Below are 20821 nucleotides of genomic sequence, written 5' to 3' on the forward strand. Positions count from 1 at the left end.
TTCCCAGCCCCCTCTCCAGGCTGAACAACCCCAACTCTCTCAACTGTTTGCATAGGAGAGGAGCTCCAGCCCTGTGGTCAGCTCAGTGGCCTCCTCTGGACTTGTTCCAACAGGTCAACACCTCCCTTGTGCTGGGGGCCTGAGTGCAGTGCTCCAGGTGGGCTCTCACAGGAGCATTGGTGCACTGCCTCACCTGGCTGCAATGCAGAAGAGTGGAGCAGAGGATTGTTTAAGCTCAGGATTTGACTCAGATCGTGACCCTGCCTCTGCCACTGTGTTTTTGTGTTGCTCCCAGCTCTGCAGGTATCTCTGTAGATGCAGATCCACAGTTTGGGAGGGCAAGCTTAGCTGCAGCACAGATGTGTGCTGTTGAATTAACCATGACAGGAGAAGGCAAATCCAGCAGATCCTTCAGGTGGTTGGACCCATCCAGCTTGTCATGCAACTGTGAGTACAGTTTTCAAGGGACATAAACCTAAATGAAGTTTTGCATAATCCTGCTCATCCCCCATTTTCATCTGTGGGATTTCATTGTAGCCAGGTGAATCCATTCAACAAAAGAAACTTTTGATGTCAGGACACAACCAGATAGGAATGATGCACTGCCTTTACTGTCTATTTAACTCTACAATTTATTGCCTTTTAAAGCCGTGCTAGATTATTTATGGAGAGGAAACTAATAAAAGATACAGATATATAGCAGAGATTTTAGAATGTTCTCTGGCAGGAAGATACACGAAAGCAGGGAAGTCACTGTAGGGAAAATACAGCTTCTCTAAAAAAGAAATAAAATATCCAGTATTAAGAGAAATGCACTTTGTCGTCATCACATGACAAGGTCCTCATAAACACCCTTGATTTTGGAATTTCTTAAATTTACACTTTCTGCCATCAATATCCTGATTCCACAGTTCTGTTTAAACAAGGAGGACAAACGATTACTTGATTAAACCGAAGAATTGACTAAATCTAACTTCACATGCAGTGAAATAGATTAGTAGAATTGCTGCTACATCAGCAGCAAAGCTGACTCAAGTTTACCAGTGTGCAGCAATACATTTCAAAAGTTTAGGAAGAGAAACTGATACTCAGTGATCCTTGGGGATCACTGAATTATTCAGTGTTGCCTTCTGAGTAAGGCTGATGCTGCATCGCTTGGCTGCTTCTGTACCAAATCCAGTAACTGGTATTTGACTGGAGCATAAGAAGGTGATGCATCTTGATTTAAAGATTTCAAGAGATGGGAGAATTTACCCACTCTCTTGTCAAGTTATCTCCATTTTCAATTTAAACTTAACCGTAATTCAGCTTCCTGTTAGAGGGAGGTTTGTATGCATTCTCCAGCAATATTTAAAAGTTGGTTTACTACCTGATACTAATTAAATCTGAATTAATATTTCTTTTAAGCAGGACAGCTGCATCTCTTTCAGTTTTCCATTGCAAGACATTTTCTAGCATCTTCATAATTTATATGGGGTTTTTTTTCTGTGCACTCTTCCAGATTTGATAGGTTTCTCAGCTGTGACATGAGCTGAGTTTCTCGTGCCATTGTGATACTAAACAAATTAATCCAACGAACACAGCTCTGCTCCTGTCATCACTGTAGAACTTCCATGTCCCACAGCCAGCTCATGTTCAGTGCTGTTTCCATTAGGAACTTTAAATCCATTTTCGAAACTCCCTTCCAGTTGGATGGTTCTTAATGCTTATAAGCTGTATTTCACTTGTATTGTACCTAGAAATCATTAGAAAGACAAGATATGAAAAATTGTTAGAGTAACCCTTATTATTTCATGCCTTATCAATGCACACTGGCCTGACAAAATTACCTGGCATATGGCCATGTTGATTAGAATCAAGTTACTTGTTCATGCTGGCTCAAGTGAGGCTGGTTTCACTTTGTGACACACAAAGCCAAATGATCCCCTCTTGCCCTCCCTATCTCCACAAATAAATATGAAGAGATTTTTGTTAAATAGCATTAGTTTCACTCGCCCCCTTAGCCATATTTGGAGCCTCATGGCCCTCTGTCACAGGCTGCCTCTCCCATATTCTATTCTCCAGGCCTGCAAGGGTCTTTTATAACACTTATTTCAAGCTGGCTTTGGGCTTAAAAATGACACAGATAAAAATACTGAACTGCCTCAGCAGCAGTCAACACGTTTGGATGGTTCCAGCTCCAGCACTCAACATCTGTGACAAAGCCAGCTATAGCACCAACTAATTCTGGCCAACAGAGCACATCACTGGGGCTCATTAAAGGCTGCAAAGGGCAATAAATCTGACAGGGTATCATTTAACACAATCAAAATTTTCAAATCATATTCTCTGCAACAAAAATATAATGCACAAAAAGCCAAACCTCACTTTACACTGGGCACAATATTGCCTATTCCCTTTCCTGCTCTGCTAGTTGAATTCCATATCAAACTTTCTCATGTTTTGCCCCCTGGCATCTAAGAAGCTGAACCAGGGTTACTGAGGTCATCTTGTTTTGCCTCTCTCTGTGGTAACTCTCCTCTAGACCCAAAAGTTTGCTTATTACTCAAAGACTTCCTCAAAGATAGCAAGAGAAAGCAGTGCACCTCACACAGCTCTTTTGCTGTTTAGGCATGCTGGGGTTTATTTTTTTTATTCTTTATGGCTGCTGGTTTTCATCTTTCATGGCTATTTGTGAGGGCTGGAAAGTGTTTCTGCAGTCCCGTGATGCTTGATTACATCATCCCAATTCTCTTTAAACACAAAAGAGAACTACTGAATATTTCTGCTGCTCCTGAATTATTAAGACTCTCACCATCTTCTGTGAAGCAAGTGAGCCATACTTAGAAATTATTTTATTGTTGTTACCTTTAAAATGCCTTACTGTCCTTAGGCTGCAAGGTAGAAGTTTCTTTTGCTCCCTTTCAAGTCTTTCCCTTCTTTATATTTCCACAGGCTCTAATTTACATAATTGCTGCCTCCTTCCTCTTTCTTCTCCTCTTCCCCATTTATCTGATATATTTTTAATAGCTGCCTCTGCTTCCTCACTTAAAAAGGAGGTGCCACTAACCAAAGATGTCCTTGTTCACGATTATGAAATTGTGGTTTTTAGTCATCTAGTAAAATCTCCTAGAATCATTTCCAGTTTTCATTCACATTTTCCTGTCTAGATCTTGCAACTTCTGTCCAAGCTTCTCTTCCCAAACACATCCATTCATCATTTTCTTGGTTGCTCTGCAAAATAGGCCATGGGGAACATCACACGTAAGACTAGGCAGAGATACAGAAAACAGACTAGAAAGAAAATCTTGTGCATTTCCTTAGACAAGGTAGAAGATAGAAACTTCTTCATTTAACATCCTAACATGAAAAATGAGATTATTTTCAATGTCTCTTCAGAATATGCTGGACTAGGGTTCAGGTCCTGTTCTCATTTAGACTAATTACAGAGTCATTACCAGGAATTACTAAGCTTGCACAGGCAGTCTCTTTTCTAGGAATTAACCAGCCCTACTCAGTTTGAAAATTATTGGAACTATGTCTTAGGTATTATTACCAAAGAAAAGATAGGCTACTGGGAAAATGAGATGAAAAAGTCTCTAAGTTTTAATAAGCACTGAAATACCAAGTACTTACTTACTCATTCCTATTCAATTCTTCAGAAGCTTGTGCTTTATTAACAGCAGTGATAACTAAATGTGCTGTAGGTCCAGCTGTTTTGCACTTGGGAGTCCTGAGGGAAAACACTAAGGAATAAAATTAGCCTCCCAGATTTTTTAGGAGTACCTTGGTGAAAGATGGAAAAAGTGTAGTGTCCCCTAAAAAACTGAGAACAGATGAATGGAGTTGCCTCATTGATGCTCCTCCTTCCTGTTACACGCTGTGTTTGAGATTTATGAGGAAGCAAAGGACAAGTGGATGTGATGATGCAGTTTAGCAGAACTGAAAGTGCTAATGATTATGAAATTAAGAATCCTGATTACAACTGAGCACTGATTAAGCAAAAATATGGTAGGAATATAAAGCTATTTCTTGGTAGATTTTTTGGAGTTGGTTTTTTTTGGGGGGTTTTTTTGGGTGTTTTTTTTTTGGTTTGGTTATTGAATTTGTTTTTTTTTTTGTTTTTTTTTTTTTTTTTTTTTTTTTTTTTGTTGTTGTTTTTGTTTGAGGGCAAGTATGATAACACACAACAAAAGAAGCATCCAGATATGTATAAGCAGAACTCCTAAAGAGCTTCTCTGGTTTTGTTTTCTGGGTGGTGGGGATTTTTTGCTTGGTTAGTTTTTTTCCCCCTTTTATTCCTCCTTAAATTAAGTTGTCTGCAATAGCATGAGGGAAGAGGAAGAAAGGAAGAGAACTTTTGGGAAGTCTACCTAATAAACATTACAGAAACCTTGCTCCAGCATTATAGCTATTTACTTGATTTTAATGCTTCTATTTGTGGGGAAATAAAATAGTGCACAAACCAGGTAAAAATGGCTAGTAGCCAGGAAAAATTAGATCCACAGCAGAAGGAATTAAGGGTTTGGGATATGCAGCAAACATGGATCTGTCAGGAGGAAAATGACAATTGTAAACCTAAGGACAAGGCTTCTTCATCCCAGGCGTGCTACTGTTACCTCAAGCCACATAACTGATGCAAGAGCTGAGTTTTGTGTTTCATGTATAATGCAACAGGAGAAGTAATTCCAGTGCAGGAATAAAAAAAGTTTATTGTTTTCCATCAACCCTAGCCTCATTTCTTAGCTGATTTTAAAGTTTCAAATCTCTTTCCAGATGAAAATAACACCCACATAGTCCTATCTCCACTGGAGTTCAATTTAGTTATCTTGGAAACATGACAATGAAATGATACTGCGACTATTTCTCAGTTATGGTGAAACCAAGAAAGTTTTATGAAAAGAAAAAAAAAAAGGTTTAACTGGGGCAGAGACTACAACTAGCTACTAAATATTTTACTACAGAAAGAGGTCTGGAACATATACAATTTGGTGCAGCAGATTTGGTTTTCTGTGCTACTGGCAATTCTTTTTTAAAAATTAGGTCACTTTTCCAAGGAAACCTTAGTAACTGGCATATGTGGAGATGATACACTGCAGCTTGAAAGAAAAGTGCTTTTTTACAGTAGAATCTTCCATCCTATGCCTATTGTTTTTCAGCAAACAACAGAAGATTTGTCAAATTAGAGTGGCTGTATTTAGTCTCATGTTTACACTTCTCTACAGTTGAATGCTAAATTAGAGTCATCACACTGTCATAATTCCCTAAGCTTAGCTGTTGTTTTTGTGTTTGTTTTTTGTTTTTTTGGTTTTTTTTTTGTTTTGTTTTTTTTTTTGTTTTTTTTTTTTTACTCAGTGCTCCTTTACACTTTTCTTCACATTATGGGAAAAATTTACTTTGAGCATAACTATTTGACTTTTTTTCTGGTAAAGATTGTCTTCTACTTCAGAAATATAAATCTAGAGATAGAGAGATGCAGATATATCTATGCAAGGTATATGTATTGCTTCTTATAAACCCAAAAAACAAGAGCAGGTACTGTGGCTGACTGTAGAACACTTGTTCTCTGCCCAGTCTAATCTAGATTTATCCTCACTTAACCTTTGACATCCATCTCTAAAACACACCTTTGAGATCCCTAAGGAAAAAAATAATCTCTGATGGTGGTCAAACATTGCAGTAGGTCGCTCAGAGAGGTTTTGGAGACTCCACCCATTTAACACTTCAGTGATATGACCCTGAGGAACTTCAGGTATCTCCACACTTGGCCAAGTTTTGAGCAGAGGGTTGGACCTGATGACCTCCAGGGTGACTGCTCACTTTAACACCTCCACCAAGTTCCACTGGCAAGTGTAAGTAGTGCTGGGATCAGGCACTCTGGGCCCACTGATGGGGATGCCAGGAGTGACCACGAAGCTTGGCAAGGTCAGGGCTGACAGCACAAGTGCAGGGAGAGCTCATGTGGAAGGCAGTGCTGATGGATGCTGCTGCTGAAAGCTTCAAATATGCATGCTGCTGCTCTGAGGGGAGGACTGCTCTTCCACGAGACTGGCCACGGAGGCAGCCTCCCCTTGACAGAAATACTGTTCTTGAGTACGTGAAATAATTATGAGATGAATATGAATTGAAAGTGCACTTCCTCTTGACCTACTTCCCAGGCAGAGAAGCACAGCTTGATGCCCTCCTGTTTGGAGAGGTAAAATTATCTCTGCATTCCCTGGGCTCCACACAAGCCTCTATTGTTTGGTACCAACCACATGGCTCATTATCGTGCCTACTACGCAGTCTCTCATAATGATTTCCTTCCCTCTCCTGTCAACACCCAGCTGACTAACCAAACTGGTTTCTGGGCAGAGACGTGGACCTGTTTACCCATCAATAAATACACCTCTTTTTTTGTTTGTACTGTGGAGGTAAACATGCACAATGGCAGTGTAAACTGGCCTCGGGAAAGTGGCTGGTCACTCCGAGGTGCTCCAGGACTGTAGGCATCAGATTCCTTCCTTGTTAAGGGATCAGACCTTTTCTACTCACAAGGCTGTGGGGATGGATCTTTTTACTCCACCACAAAATCAATTACATGTCCCATTAATGCCAGTGGAGTCTGGCTGGGCTCTGAGCCCTGATGGATAAATCCTGCAGCAGCTCAAAGGTTAGAGCAGGACAGTGGTGCCAATTCTGTGACAATCTCCTGGCATGAAGGATGTCAGCTCCAGGAATAGAGCTTTTGACACATGGGCCTTCCTGTCTCTTCAGAGAGGTCTGTGGCTCTTATTCAGGTGTCTAAGTACAGAGGATGTTCCAGGACAGCCCTTGTTGGCATTTCAAAGCCATCAACTATGCTGGCACTGCATGGTTCTTTCATCAAAAAAAACTGTTTGAAAGGGGAGAAACTGTTGGGATTTTCTGCCCTGGATATACTTCTCCTCCCCTCCCCCCCCCCCCCCAAAAAAAAAAAAATCAGTTTTTAAAGGTATTTTTTATAACTGATGTCTTGCTATACCAAGTTGTACTGGATGCAGTAGAGAGCAAGGGGTCACTAAATGATTTTTTAGTTAATCCATAAGGTGTATAAACCACATGGAGAGAAGGGACAGGATGGTGCATAAATTGCCAGAACAAAATCTCAATTCCAACTTCCCAGGCAGAAGTCTGTAGGCCACAAAGAGGCAAAATTCTGCTAAGAAAGAATCTGATCATGGGCTGTGTTTTTTACACATGTACGTGACACCAAAGGTAATAGCTTTTTCTGCAAACTTCACCCAGGATGAATGGTGAATCAGGCTACATGAATCACCTGCCAAACCCTGCAGTGCGTCAGCGATAAGAGAACACAAATTCAAAAGTGCAGGTGCCATATCAGCAGCTGGAGTGAAGCTGACAGCACAGCTAGAGACAATGACCATTCCTGAATTCTTTCCTGGCCACAGTTTGAATGTTTCATCTCACTTTCCACATTAAGATGTGACACATCTGAGTGATGTGACCCCTGTGACAGATCTGGATGTCCATCTGAGCTCTCTTGCCTTGTCAGCAGTGACAATTTCATCCTGTTTGGCCATCCATAGCTGCTGCTACAATCTCAGACATCACTTACTAATCTCACAATGAGCAGGTGTGTCCAATAACCAAGTGTAGCTCTGGATTTATCTTATCTCAGGGCGTGTGTGCATGGGGTTTTGGTTTGGGTGGGTGGGGGGGGATTTTGTTCCCCTCCAATGTACTGGTGTAACATTCTCCCTCCTGAAGACAATTCTGTTATCAGCAAGGATATTGAACAGGGAAACTCCTTGTTTGAGATTAATTCAAGGAAACTGATTCAAAGGCATTGTTTTGGTTGTCAAAAGCAACCTAGCCATGGCTTCAGCTGAACTGATTCTCTTAATTTATTTTTACAGTCTAATTAAATTAATCTCAATTAATTAACTACTCTAGAGAAGATTGCCTCAAGTCCACACAAATACTGAAAGCGTGCCAAATCCAAATCCAAAAGGAGTTATTAATCAGCACCCTTGGACAGACAGACACACCCCAGGGCTGCCCACTCTATTCCAGCTCCAGTGGATCTTTCTTCCCCACAGCTTTCAGCAGGAGCACAGCTGGCCATGGAGTCAGGCACACATCAAACATGTCCCTGCCTCAAAGTAACTGCAGGCAGAAGGCCATTCCATTGCCATTTGCTTAAATGCTGCTTTGGCTTCCCCGATGCAAAGCACTTCCTGTGACACTTTACAAATATCAGCATAATGAAGCTTGGAGTTTATTTCCATCCACCTCTTTCCAAGTGACTGGTGAGGTCTCAGACAGCCTCATTTTTCAGAGAGCAGTATTTTCCTCCGCTGTTGCCTGGAACAGCTGCCTGAGCAAGGGACTGTGTGAGAAGTTCCCTCTGGTTGTACCAGAACTTCCAGCCCTGTTAGGCTCATTAAAAGGATCAACATTTAGCTTAATGGTTAAGGGAGATCACTGTTAATTTTGAAGTGGGAGATTTAAAAATCAGTTTTTGCTTCCATGAGTCTGGAATGCTGGATGAGTAACAGCAACAAGGTTTGATGTCCTGCTGCTGTGATCAGGGACAAACTCATCCAGGACACCCTGGCTCCACTGGCCAGGCAAGAACCAGGAGCCAGACATTCCATCTTCCTCCCCACACATCTGCTGCTTGCAGACCTTCTCACAGGCACAACTTCAGCCACATGAGCTTTCTTAGTAGCCCATGAATGCTTACTAACTAATTTCTATTCAAAATCTAAAAAGACCTCCACACTTTTGGAAGCATCAAACCCCATTTCCTGGCTCACTTAAACTATCTAATCTTGAGATGTGGTACCCTAAGCCTTTTTGTCTGTGACCTGGGTAGAAAGTGATGGTGTAGGTTCCTTTTCCTGCCAGATCTGGGACAAGCAGACCTTCACCATTTAAGGCTGTACAAGAACATTTCTTTCACAGCACAATTGCTCTAAATCATTGCTTTAAAAACTGAAATACGAGAATGAAGATTGTGTCTGCTTGCACTCTGTGTGCTACAAGCAAGTGAGGTTGCACAGAATTTAGGTTAAGGCCAGTTTTATTTCTATACCACTCTTTAATCTGATCTTTAGTATTCCTTTTACATAAAACTGAACAGCCACAGCATCAGCTGTAGGAGAATCTGAGCCCAAAACATAAAACATCTCCAAGCCCTACTGCACTGTCCTTCCTGCAGTGCAGGAAAGAAAAACTGAAGACTTCAGGGGGCTAAAATTGACATTCAGGATATGCAGTGTTAAAGCAGGAGAGACAGTTTTAACTGAGGAGAAATTTTATGGGAAGAATGTGTGCCACGTGGTTTGTATCCAATAGTCAAAAGAACACAATATAGGGCTACAGCAACCATTTAAAAATATATCACATTTAATAAGGGCCAGTTTTACATGCATGACTTCTGAAGCAGCTCTCATGCAAACTTCTGAGGTAGCTCTTTTTACAGTTCCCATCCCAAGCTTTGTTGTAAACAATATTCACTGTTACCTTCCAGCCACTGCTTAGTCCTGGGTCTTGTGTATTATTTAAAATGCAATACAAAAGCATAAAATTAAAACAAAATTAAGATTTAATAGGAGGAAAATGAGAGAGAGCTCTACGGTTGCTGCATTTCTTTTACTGTATGGATCCTTCCAGCACTATCTTAAATGAGTTACATTAGTATCTTTGAAGACCAAAGAATTATGGTTTCTGAACTCTTTGCCCTTAGACTTCAATCCCTGCTGTGCAGCTGCTCAGAGAAGTTTCCAAATTATTCAATGCACTTTTGCAATACCTCCTAACCTAGAATGCCTGTCTAGAAGGCATATAACCCTTTTTAGTCATAGTTATAGCCAAATTCATAATCCACTGGAAAAAAATTGTTAGTGTATTAGCAGAGGCACAGGATAACAAAATATCTTCATGATGATGCTTTCAGGGCCACACTTTTTGAGTATAATTTAATTTACCATTGTGAACTTAGGCTGAGATGGACAAAAATAAATGTTTTAATTGTTTAACTTCCACTGAACTCAGTGGAAGTCAAACAGGGAAGTCCCAGTACCATTTTTCCAAAGTGGGAGATATCACTGCCCACCAGCTGTTTCACTTCTGATCTCTGCCCAACAGTAACTCACAATTTATGTTTGAAGTACTGATACACCAATGAACATTTTTATAACACATTAAATCACTGCCCTGAACTTAGCATGCCTAACTCTTACAGCACCATCAAGCTGGACTGGAGGATGAGAAGAAAAAGCATAAACAACCTCATCCTATGAATCCTGTCAATATAGCAAGCTATAAACCCAAACAGCAGAATGACCCCACCCTTGAAAGAACTCCAGGAAGACAATGGGAAGCCAAACTTAATATTTTTAGTTACCAGGGAAAAACTTCCATTCTATAACCACCTTAAACCTCCCCCATGAGCTTTACTGTACTGTATCCTAAGGCAGGGCCTTGGCCCAGCCTTCAAATTATTAAACCCTTATAAAGCAACACAGCACTGGATCCACTAATTTCAGATTTTCCTTCTGTATCCAAGGGTTTGAGTGCATGTTGTGTTGCATTTTTCTTTTGCTCTGAACATAAGAAAGGCTCCCTTGGTCAGCCAGTTAACAGTTACTATGCCTCATCCAACCATTTATCTATTTAAATAATCCCCCCCACACTTTTTTAAAAGCTTAATAGTCTATTCTCATATCAGTTTTACCAACTAGAAGCCTTTTTCTTTTTTTTTTTTTTGTGTGTGCCTTTTGATGTGAGGCAATTCCATCTCAAGGTTCTGTCTGCTTCATGTTTCTGTCTCATATGGCAAAAAATACAGGTTCTGGCACAAAACCTCATCTAGATTTTCCTGTTGGTTCAGACTCATGTAACTTCAGCTAAGAGCAGCAAGACTGCAGACAAACCTGAACATTTCCTGTGCACAGTCACCCCCAAAACAATGCCCCCAAAAGACACAGCATGTACCAATGAAAGAGGAAAAATGGAAAGGAAGAGGCAGAGTGGGGGGTTTTTCGGTTCCAACAGTGAGCAAGGTCTCAGGAAGCTGCAGTCTGAAGGAAGGGAGGTAATGCTGCATCTGTCAGAAAAATTGGATCAGATTCTGGGTTACTTCTGTTGCAGGCTGCCTGTGTGCTCTTAAGCAAGTGTTCTGCCTGTCATAACAGGACACCCATGGCGTGATGAGGAGTCTGGATGCCACTTGATTCTGAAAATAGAAGCATCCCCTCCTTGTGGGACACATCCCCTGCCTCTGCAACTGTGGCAGCTCCTTCTTGACCTGAACTGCAGTGGCAATTCTTCCTGAGAGCTGAGAGGAGCAAAGAGCCATGGTACTGACCACTTAACCTGCTCACAGGCTCACAGGGACAAAAGCTCAACCTCAGCTGCTTAGAAGGGAACACCTCGAGGCCTCTAAGGCATGTTTTACTGAGTGATTTCCATTGCTTTGTAACTCTGACCCTGTAAAGCTTTCCCACCAGACTGGCAGACCCTTTCAGAGCTACCACTTACTTGTTCAAGAGCTGTCTTGGGAATGAGAAAATCACCTACCTGATTCCATCAGCTTCAGGGGCTTCCCTGCATGACAAAATCAGTCCAGGTGGATTATGTTCACAACACAGGAACATATTGTGCTTCTACAGGAGATCTTGCCCACCTCTCTCACCCTACACATCACCCATATGAGGATTCGTGTTAATTCGCAGATAGGGAAAACTAAAATCCAGGGAGAGCAAGTAGGATGCCCTGAGCCACCTGGCAAATGACTAATTAACCTTGGGCTACCTCATATGAAAAAACAACATCAGGCCAGGGCTGGAGCAGTTCTAAATACAGAGTTACAGGTCACAAGGTACCATTGCTATATGCTTGTCCCATTCGAAAATTTTTCTCCTCTGCTCCTCAAACATCTGCTACAAACCACAGTCAGAGGGGAACTGGACCTCTGGTCTGATCCAGTACAGCTGTTACTATGTTCTCTCCATTTTAGAAATCAACCTGACCCCTCAACATTGGATACAAACACGCTTAGACTTGGAAGGAGATCAGTTTTAGGACCTTGCTTTATGAATGTTTTGAATTAAAATGATTTATATGAACACATTTGCTCCTTGGATCTGGCAGCAGCCTGCAATCAGACCCAGCTTTTCTTAATATTTTGGGCCATAAGCTATCCAGCTTAGGGATTTATTCATCTTAACGTGTTTAGCTTTGTAAGCACAATGCAGTAGTTACTGTTGTGCCTCCCAGCTGCTCTTCCATTTTTTATAAACTCATTTTCTCTGGTAACCTACTTTGAATTTTTTCTTCTAAAGCTGTTTTTAGTCTTCCCCTGCCCCCTTTTGTTTTTTTTCCTCTCCAAAAAACACTGGGATAAAACACTAGTGACTTGAATAGGCTCCAGCTTCTATATCCTGACTTTGGAAATAATTGTTCCCACTAATCCTTTTGAGTGCACTCCCAATTCCATATATTCAAAGAGCTGTCCCCCCCATACACATACACACCCAATTGCTTCTGTTCAACAGAGATCATGCATCAGCACATTGTGATTGCTGGTGCCAAGCAATTGGCTCAATTCTTGAGCCCCAAACTCACAAACTGCTCCTAATCCATGGATGAAGGCTCCTCCAGCACTGCCACCACCCTTCCTGCTTTGTCCTCATCCCACCTACTGCAAAAGAAAAATTATCTTGTATTCCAGCTCAGCCCTGCAGCCTGCCAGTCGATTCCTGGATCCCTTCAATTCAGTATCATAAATATACTTAACAAGGGAGTTTAATATAGATTTGGTAAGACAGCTATTTGAGTGATACATAATTTATGTTGCCCTGTAGCATAGGAAGCCTCGAGTGGCGTCAGAGTGAACAGATTCAAGAAACTTGCCAGACAGCAGCACAGAGTGCCAAAGAGGGAGAGGAGTGGGGAGAGCAAGGGGACAGCAACCCAGAAAGGAGGTGCACAAAGCTGAAAAGCTCGATAGCAGGAAAAAAGCGTGAAAGATAGATAAGATAAAAGGCACGGAGCGAGAAAGGAATGGAAAAGGAGAGAATGAAGGAAAAGAGGAGGAGCTGAACTGAAAATGCAGAGGGGCAGAGAGGGTCTGCGGGATGAATGAGAGCTGAGGAGAAGCGCGGAAAGGCAGAGCTGAAGAGCAGAGCGGCAGGCAGGTCTCTGCAGGCTGCGAGTGCCGCAGCCGGGCGAGGAGCGGAGCCGAGCGCCGTGTCCGTGTCCTGTCCGTGCCCTGTCCTGTCCGTGCCCTGTCCTGTCCGTGCCCTGTCAGCCGCAGGGCAAGGGCACGGAGAGCGCCCGGCCCTCCGGGGCTCCGCTGTCCCGAAACTCACCCCGCTCCCCTCCCCTGCCAGCCACGGCCAGGGATGCCCGGCTGCCCCTCTCACTCCCGACCCTGCAGCTCCAAGCGGGGCTGGGTTTTGCTGTCAGCGTCCTGCCCTGGCTGCCTCATTCCAGGAGCTGCAGGGAGAGTAGAGAGCGCTGTAGTCACCCTTTCAGCTGGGGAAATTGGACAGGCTCTGCTGGCAGCCTCACCCAGCGGCGCCTTCATCCCTGAGCGACAGAGGTGCCCTCCTTTGGCAAGCCCCGGCTCAAGGACGAGGGGCCTAAATGCTGCCCTGTGTGACATCTCTGCCCAAGAGACCTCAGCAGGTTTAGTTGCAGGTATGAGATGAAACACAGGAGGCAGACAAAGCAAATGGAAAGACCAAGTTTGGTAGACCACAGAACACAAACAGTGCTTGCCAAGTCCATGGAATCTGTGCCTGCCACTTGCCTAGGCTTTCGCTTCTGAAGGGCCACTGGCTCCCAGCTCCTGGAAGTCACTTTTTGGCTGGAGAACAGTTAGTGTCAAGGGGTTCTCTGTTAAATTCAGCAGTGACCTGTTACAGAAGTGTAAGGACACCTCAGAGATAGATCTCCATCAGGACCAGACTGATACATGAGGACAGATACTAGGAAAGCACCTCTGATTTATTTTCTGTGATTTATGCAATATGAACTGAAGGCAACACAACACTTGGCTCTAAACAGGACCCCTGGTGAGCAGAACTGATAGCTACATTAAAAGGAGAAAATCCCTAAGCACAACTGGACTAGCCAAGAGCCTCCACAGGGGCTGAGGAGGGGGGACTGGCCCTGAACACTCAGTTTTCCTTCTGCCTGCAGTATCCACGATGAGGTTTACTATTACTTCTGTTTATGGAAAGCAGCCAGGATACTTGCTGTTGTGCCAAACTGGAGAAAAACAGCCTTTGCCTCACCAAGTTCACAATGTAGTTAGTACAGACCCAAATACTCCTTGGGTGTCTCTTCTCTTGCACACGTGTGGCCGTGCACAGACCTGCTTCCTCACCCATGAGCTGCCACACAAAACTCTGCAAGGGAATCCCAACCCATCAGGGGAGCAGGCGTCTGGCCATCACCACTCTTCCCACTGCTGCTGCTCTCTGTGCCTGGGCATGTAGGCTAAAAATGTTAAAATCTGCTCCCTTCATCCCAGGTGAACTGGTCAGAAGCTGCAGGGAATGAGCTTCCCTTGGGAAAGAGAGTAGCTAATAACTGTGCCCTTAGAAGCAGAAGCATTGATTGAGGGCCAGGCTTTAATCCCCCTTTCTTCTCACAGAAAGGGGACTGTGCTCCTCTCCTGCTCTGCAAGATGATGGTGACTGTCAGTGTGCTTTCACCTCCACCAGCCAACGCTTACAAAGTATTTCTGAAGGTGCTGACTGGCCAATGCTGGGGAAACATTCCCTGGGTTTTTCCTGGTGCCTGATGCTGTGTGTGGCTGGCTATTCATGGCCAAGATCCCCATGGTGGCCGTCTCTGTGCTCACCCCTCTGAGAGCGTGGCCTACATTTGTGTCTGTTTTCTTTGGCATTCTCCAGCATTTCCCTTGGAAGGAATGGCCAATAATGCAGTTCCTACTCAGATATCGCCCTCTGACAGAGTGCTTCCATAAAGATTATCATTCTTATGCTGGGGAGCCTCATGCTGTTCCACTGCCTCTTTCAGGCTGTTCTCCCCTGGGGATAGGGTCACAAAACCCACAGAGTACACAGAGATTTGCAATTAGATCTGCTCTCTAATTCCTTTTCCTCCTAATCTGAAAAATGTGACAAGTAAACTGTGGATTTTGTAGAAATTGTCCAAGAAAATTTAGAAAAGGTTTGTGCTCCCCTTGACCCAAAATCTGCCAGCTTTGAAAGAAATATTTAGATGAAGCTCCTCCAAAAGTTTACAGAAGAGAGTAGCTATTTCTTGTAAAAATAAATGGATGAAAACCCCAAAGAATTACTCTTGAAAACTAATTTTAGTGGAAATTTTTCAGGTAGTTTCAGTGAGCAGTGGAGCTCAGCATACCTTCTGGTACTAGAGTCTGATTTCACAGGCCTGGAGACCTGAGAGCTCCCTACAGCAAAACCAGAGGAAAAGTTGAAAAAGAAATTAAAAAAAAATCCATTATTTTTTTGCAGTGATATTGATCCTTCTTTCCATAAGAATTCCTACAAAAATTAAAAATAAAAATAGAAGTGGGAGTTAAATATCTGTGCACACACACTTTTGAATAAGAATTAAGCCTTTGACTTAGAAAACATAGATGGGTGCCTCACTCAGTCCCTGAGGGGATCTGTATTGCTGTGCCACAGTTTACACAAGAGAAAAAGGAAAGGGGATTTGCCTGGGGTCAGACTGAAGCCAGCAGAGCCTTTGCAGGGAGAGAGGCTGCCTCATAGGGAAAGATAAAACTTCCAGAAATAGGACACAGGAAAGTAGCTCCAACACCAGTTCATCCAGCACTGCTGTATGATTGGGATGGAATTGTTCAGGTCCTAATTTCCCTACTCTTAGTAAGTGGGCAATAGTGATAGAGCCCCCTCTTGGGACAAAAGTGCTGTTTCCAGCAGATGTGCTGGCTCTGCAAACTGCTTTCAAGATGGGCTTGGTGTCTGACTGCCAGATCCAGCTCTTTGATACATTACAGAGAAGAAAAGACAATGATCTCCCCTTTCCTAAAGGGAATCCTTCCAAAGTGACTAGAAAGTCACCAGCTCTAGCCTGGTGGCATAAATCATTTTGGTGAGCCTTCAGGTATGTTCTGTGACTCCACTTAGGGCTCTGTTTGCCAAAAGGGAATAATTGAATCTCCTCAGTGATACCACATAACCTTCTACAGCTGCCTGGGCAATCCTCCTACAGGGAAACCCAAGCTGCTTGTGAATCAGCTCCTGAGCTGTAGGAGTTTATAGGACTGAACTTTAAAGAAAGCAAAAGCAGAAATGGTCTTTGGAAAGCTTTGTGTGCGTTCTGGCAGCTCAAGAAAAGTGTCACAGCCATGCATTCACACCCCACAAACATTGGTTCACGGGTGGCAGTTATGGCACCGGCATCCCAATCAAATCCCTCCTCCAGCATTAATCCAAATCCAGGTCTCTGAAGACTCCTGGTTTGTTTAAGCCTCTCCTTATTTGAGACATCAGGCTTCCATTCTTCAGGTGGAACACTGAGGGCCAAATCCATAAAAAAACTGGATCTCTGTAACTTTTCCTTGCATCATAAGGAGTCATGTGCCACGTGCTGGAGTGTTTCAAGAGAAGGGCCATGAAACTGGTGAAGGGACTAGAGCACAGATATGATGAGGAGTGGCTGAGGGAGCTGGGGCTGTTCAGCCTGGAGAAGAGGAGGCTCAGGAGGGACCTTAAATCTCTCTACAACTGCCTGAGAGGAGGCTGTAGCCAGGTGGGTGTTTGGGGGCTGCCCAGCACAAATCTTCAGCTACCCAGACTCAAGTTTAGTGTCCAACTTCCATCATCCATTAACCTTTTGGAGATCCTTCTGGATCTGCCTGGACTGACAGAACTTTGAATCTGCCTGGACTGACAGAACTTTTGAATCTGGAGTCACACCTTTTCCATTGGGAAGGTTTTCCAGTTCCAGTTGCTCCACATAGGAGGGAAGCACCTGCCGGTGTTTTCATGTCCCAGATGGGAACATGCTCTCACACTCATCCATGTGAGAAAAGTTCATGTCAAAGCTGTCTATTTTCACTGCCTGACCATCTGGGACACAGAGCTCAGGGCGTTGCAACTCTGCCCCATTTCACACTCCAGGTAAAGGAACATAAAGGCAGCTCAAAAGAAGGATGTGCTTTTATTCAACAAAAAGCTCCTGACTTGCTTTATTTTTCTCCACGTAAGCAGCCAGAAACAGATGTCTCAGCCTCCTGGTACCAGTCACTCATTTAACAGCAGCTCTGCCCTGTTTGTACAGCGCCCTTGTTCTCAAACCCTTAACTCATCATTACACAGAGATAAACTATCAATGCTCAGCCTTGTGATGCTGCAAGGAGGGGGGCTGATTCTTCAGGAATAAGGAAAACAGCACATGAGAGGGATCAAATCACCAACCCTGCACAATTTGGTATTAGTTCCTCTCTGTTCCAATAGGATCACATGTTTTTTAAGTCATCCAAGGAGGAGCAGTCCCTCAAGACAGGTTTTTAAAATGCATTCACAGAACATGACCTTTTGCTGGCCTCCTTTCCTCAAGATGCCTGTATTCTGCCCCTGACACCACACTGTACTATTTAAGTCTCAAACACCTACACACAGCCTTGGAGTTTTTACCAGTTCTTTAGACTTCTACTTTTACTTCCTTCCAGTATCTTTCACCTTCTACCTTCCAGAGCAAGAAATATAGGTCTTGCAAAGGAGCCACGTAACCACAGGAATGTCACTGTCAGAAACTGTAAGAATTAAATGCTTTGAGCTATCATATTAAAAAAAAAACCCAACCAAACCAAAAGCCCTTTCCTACCCCAAGCTGGCTCTTTGTTAGGGATCACAGTTCACCAATGGTTCAAAACAGACACAGCCTTTCCCGCTCACATAGTCATACATGTCTTTGTCACATCAGGGTGACCACTGGACTGGGGCCACAGCCCCCTTCCAAAATTCACCCCAGTTTCAGCATCAGACACACCCCACACACACTGCTCTCCCAGGATCACTGGCTTTGTTCCCACTTTCCCAAATCAAAGCAAGCCACTCTTACCCAGGGCTGCCCACAGAGACCCAAGGTCACAGCATAACACACGAGCCATGGTCCTTCCCCAGTGACCTGCCTAGAGCTTGCAGGAAAGATTACATTCTCTACTTTATCTGGTACAAAAGGAGCAAAACAGAACTCACCATTGAATGTAGGCACTTCCAGTGTGCACCCAGAGAAATATCTCCCCCTTTCCTGAGCAAAAGAGGCACAGGCTGGCCCTTACCCCTGGTTTTAAAGGGTAACCCATCAGGCAATGCTGAGGACAAGGCTGCTGGTCTTACTGCAGCTGACAGGAAGCCAATTACTCAGAACTGAAGCCTCTCTGATACATGGAATTGTTGTTTTTCTTTCTTTTTAAGAAAGAGGAGCACAGTTTTTTGCAGATACATCTAAATCTCTTGCAACTGTTGCCTTTGCTGGTGGTTTATTTCCAGTTGTGATGCTCTGGGTGAATGGAAAACTATCACCCTCTTTTTTTTTGAGTTGTTTTTTTTAATAACTTGGGTCAAGAGAGCAACAGATGAACTCACTTAACAATGGATGGCTAAAAGCAGCCAAATTACCTACACCTTGCAATTAGGTTGAGTGTGGAGGCCTCCCTGAGGATCCCCTGATGGGGAGACCCCTAAAAAGTTCTGTGCTAGGATTGAGAGACTTCAGGTTGTTGTTTATTTTTCTCTTATTAACAGTTCAGCATGTCATCTACATACCAGACTTAGCATACAAAGAGAAAGGCACCAAAAGTCACAAGACACACAGGTTCAAGGTCTTTTAAAACTATTTTGTCCAATTAACTCTTAGAATGTATTTTATTTCTACCTTTCTACCAATAACTAATTATTTGTTCACACAACATCTGCGTTGCGGCTCTTTCTAACCAATCACTCTGTGCCACCAGCGCTGCAGAAAATGGAGTAGATGAAGAACAAGAAGGAGATCAGACAATGCCCAAAATCCTCCATCTTGTCTTCTATCTACCTCCATAGTAAAACCCCAAAGCTCTAAGTTTTTCACCCTGTGATAAACTATACTACTATCTATTTCACACACTCGTAGGTTCCAATTCATTCCAAAGTCTTGGAAGCTTTCTCCATGGATGAAGGTTAAAAGCAGTGTTCTCCTGGGGATCAGGACTTCTCAGAACAGGCAGAGAAACATCCCTTGTGCCCTGGGTTCCAACAGTTGAGGGTGTGAGAAATGACACTCACTTTTAAGATTTCAAAGGTTTATTAAGCTCTAACAAAAATACAACAGAAGACTGAATAAGGAATGATTGCAGCACTGGGAGCCTGGAACCAAACTGCCATGTGCTCATCTACAAAACGGCTGCTCCACCTTTTACATCCTTGGGGGTCGCATCAGCCAACCCCAGCCCCTCCCAAAGTCTCTCTGTAAACTCTTCACCATCCATTGGTGGAGACCTTCTTGCAGCTTGATTGGAGGTGAGGGGTTGTCATGCTGCACCTCCTAACAACAAGCTTTTCCCATCCCATGCAAGGGGCATGCCTCCCTTCTCGAGTCTTTCACAACCAAGGCTGTGTGGTGGTAACAATACCAAGGGGGGAAGGGGACCATGGGGAGAACAGAGGATGTCTAAACAACAAGGCTATGATAACATAACTACATATCAATAAAACTTCTTTTAAGATATATACAATTTTCATCCCTTAATTGCAAGAGCCAATCCATCACATTACCTATCTATAACAAGGGCAACCAGCTGATTTGGCTTTCGTAAACAGCTGTTTCCTTCCACTGCCAAAAAAACCCCGCCTGAATGATTAATTAAGGTTAGGTGTGATGCATCCCACCCCTCTTCTTGTTGCATTTCAGAGCCTGACACTTTGAAGAAACACTTGGTTTCAGAAACAAACCCATGGACTATTTAATTTGCTTTAGCATCTTGTGTAAGACATAAGCCAGCAAAAGTTGTTCAGAGGAGGTATAAAGCCCAGCCACTGACAGTCACAGAATCATAGAATTGCTTATGTTGGAAAAGACCTTTAAGGTCATCAAGTCCAGTCACTAATCTAATACTGCCAAGGCCACCACTAATCCATGTCTCTAAGGGCCACATCTGCATGTCTTTTGAATTCCTCCAGGGATGGTGACTCAACCATTTCCCTGGGCAGCCTGTTCCAGTGTCTTACAAGCCTTTTGTTGAAAAGAGATTTTTCCTAATACCCAGTCTAAACCTCTCCTGATGCAGCTTGAGGCCGTTTTATCTTGTTAGTATTGCTTGTTACTTGGGAGAAGAGACTGCCCCCCACCTGGCTACAGCCTCCTTTCAGATAGTGTAGAGAGGAACAAGGTCCCTCCTGAGCCTTCTCTTCTCCAGGCTGAACACCCCCAGCTCCCTCAGCTGTTCCTCATATTATTTACTCTGCAGACCCTTCACCAGCTCCATTGCCCATCATCTCTGGACTTGCTCCAGCACCTCAGTGTCCTTTTTGGATTGTGAAGGGACAAAAACCGAACCCAGGATTTGAGGTGCAGCCTCACCAATGCCCAGTACAGGGGGATGATCCCTTCCCTGGTCCTGCTGGCCACACTGTTTATGATACAGGCCAGGATGTCATTGGCCTTCTTGGCTACCTGGGCACACTGACGGCTCATATTCAGCTGGCATCTCCAGGTCCTTTTCTGCCAGGCAGCCTTCCAGCCTCTCTTCCCCAAGTGTGTAGTGCTTCACTGAGTTGTTGTGACCCAGGTGCAGGACCCAGCTCTTCATCTTGCTCAACCTCACACAACTGGCCTCAGTCCC

At 43.6% G+C, this 20821-nt stretch overlaps 1 protein-coding gene across 2 annotated transcripts in view; it reads left to right on the forward strand.

The window, feature by feature from the left end:
* The window catches only part of NINJ2 (ninjurin 2), a 46175-nt gene that overhangs the window by 21795 nt on the left and 3559 nt on the right, over positions 1–20821 (forward strand). The gene's annotated exons all lie outside the window — the stretch shown is intronic.

The sequence above is a fragment of the Vidua chalybeata genome, chromosome 5 (genome assembly GCF_026979565.1).
Source record: "Vidua chalybeata isolate OUT-0048 chromosome 5, bVidCha1 merged haplotype, whole genome shotgun sequence".
NCBI lineage: Eukaryota > Metazoa > Chordata > Aves > Passeriformes > Viduidae > Vidua > Vidua chalybeata.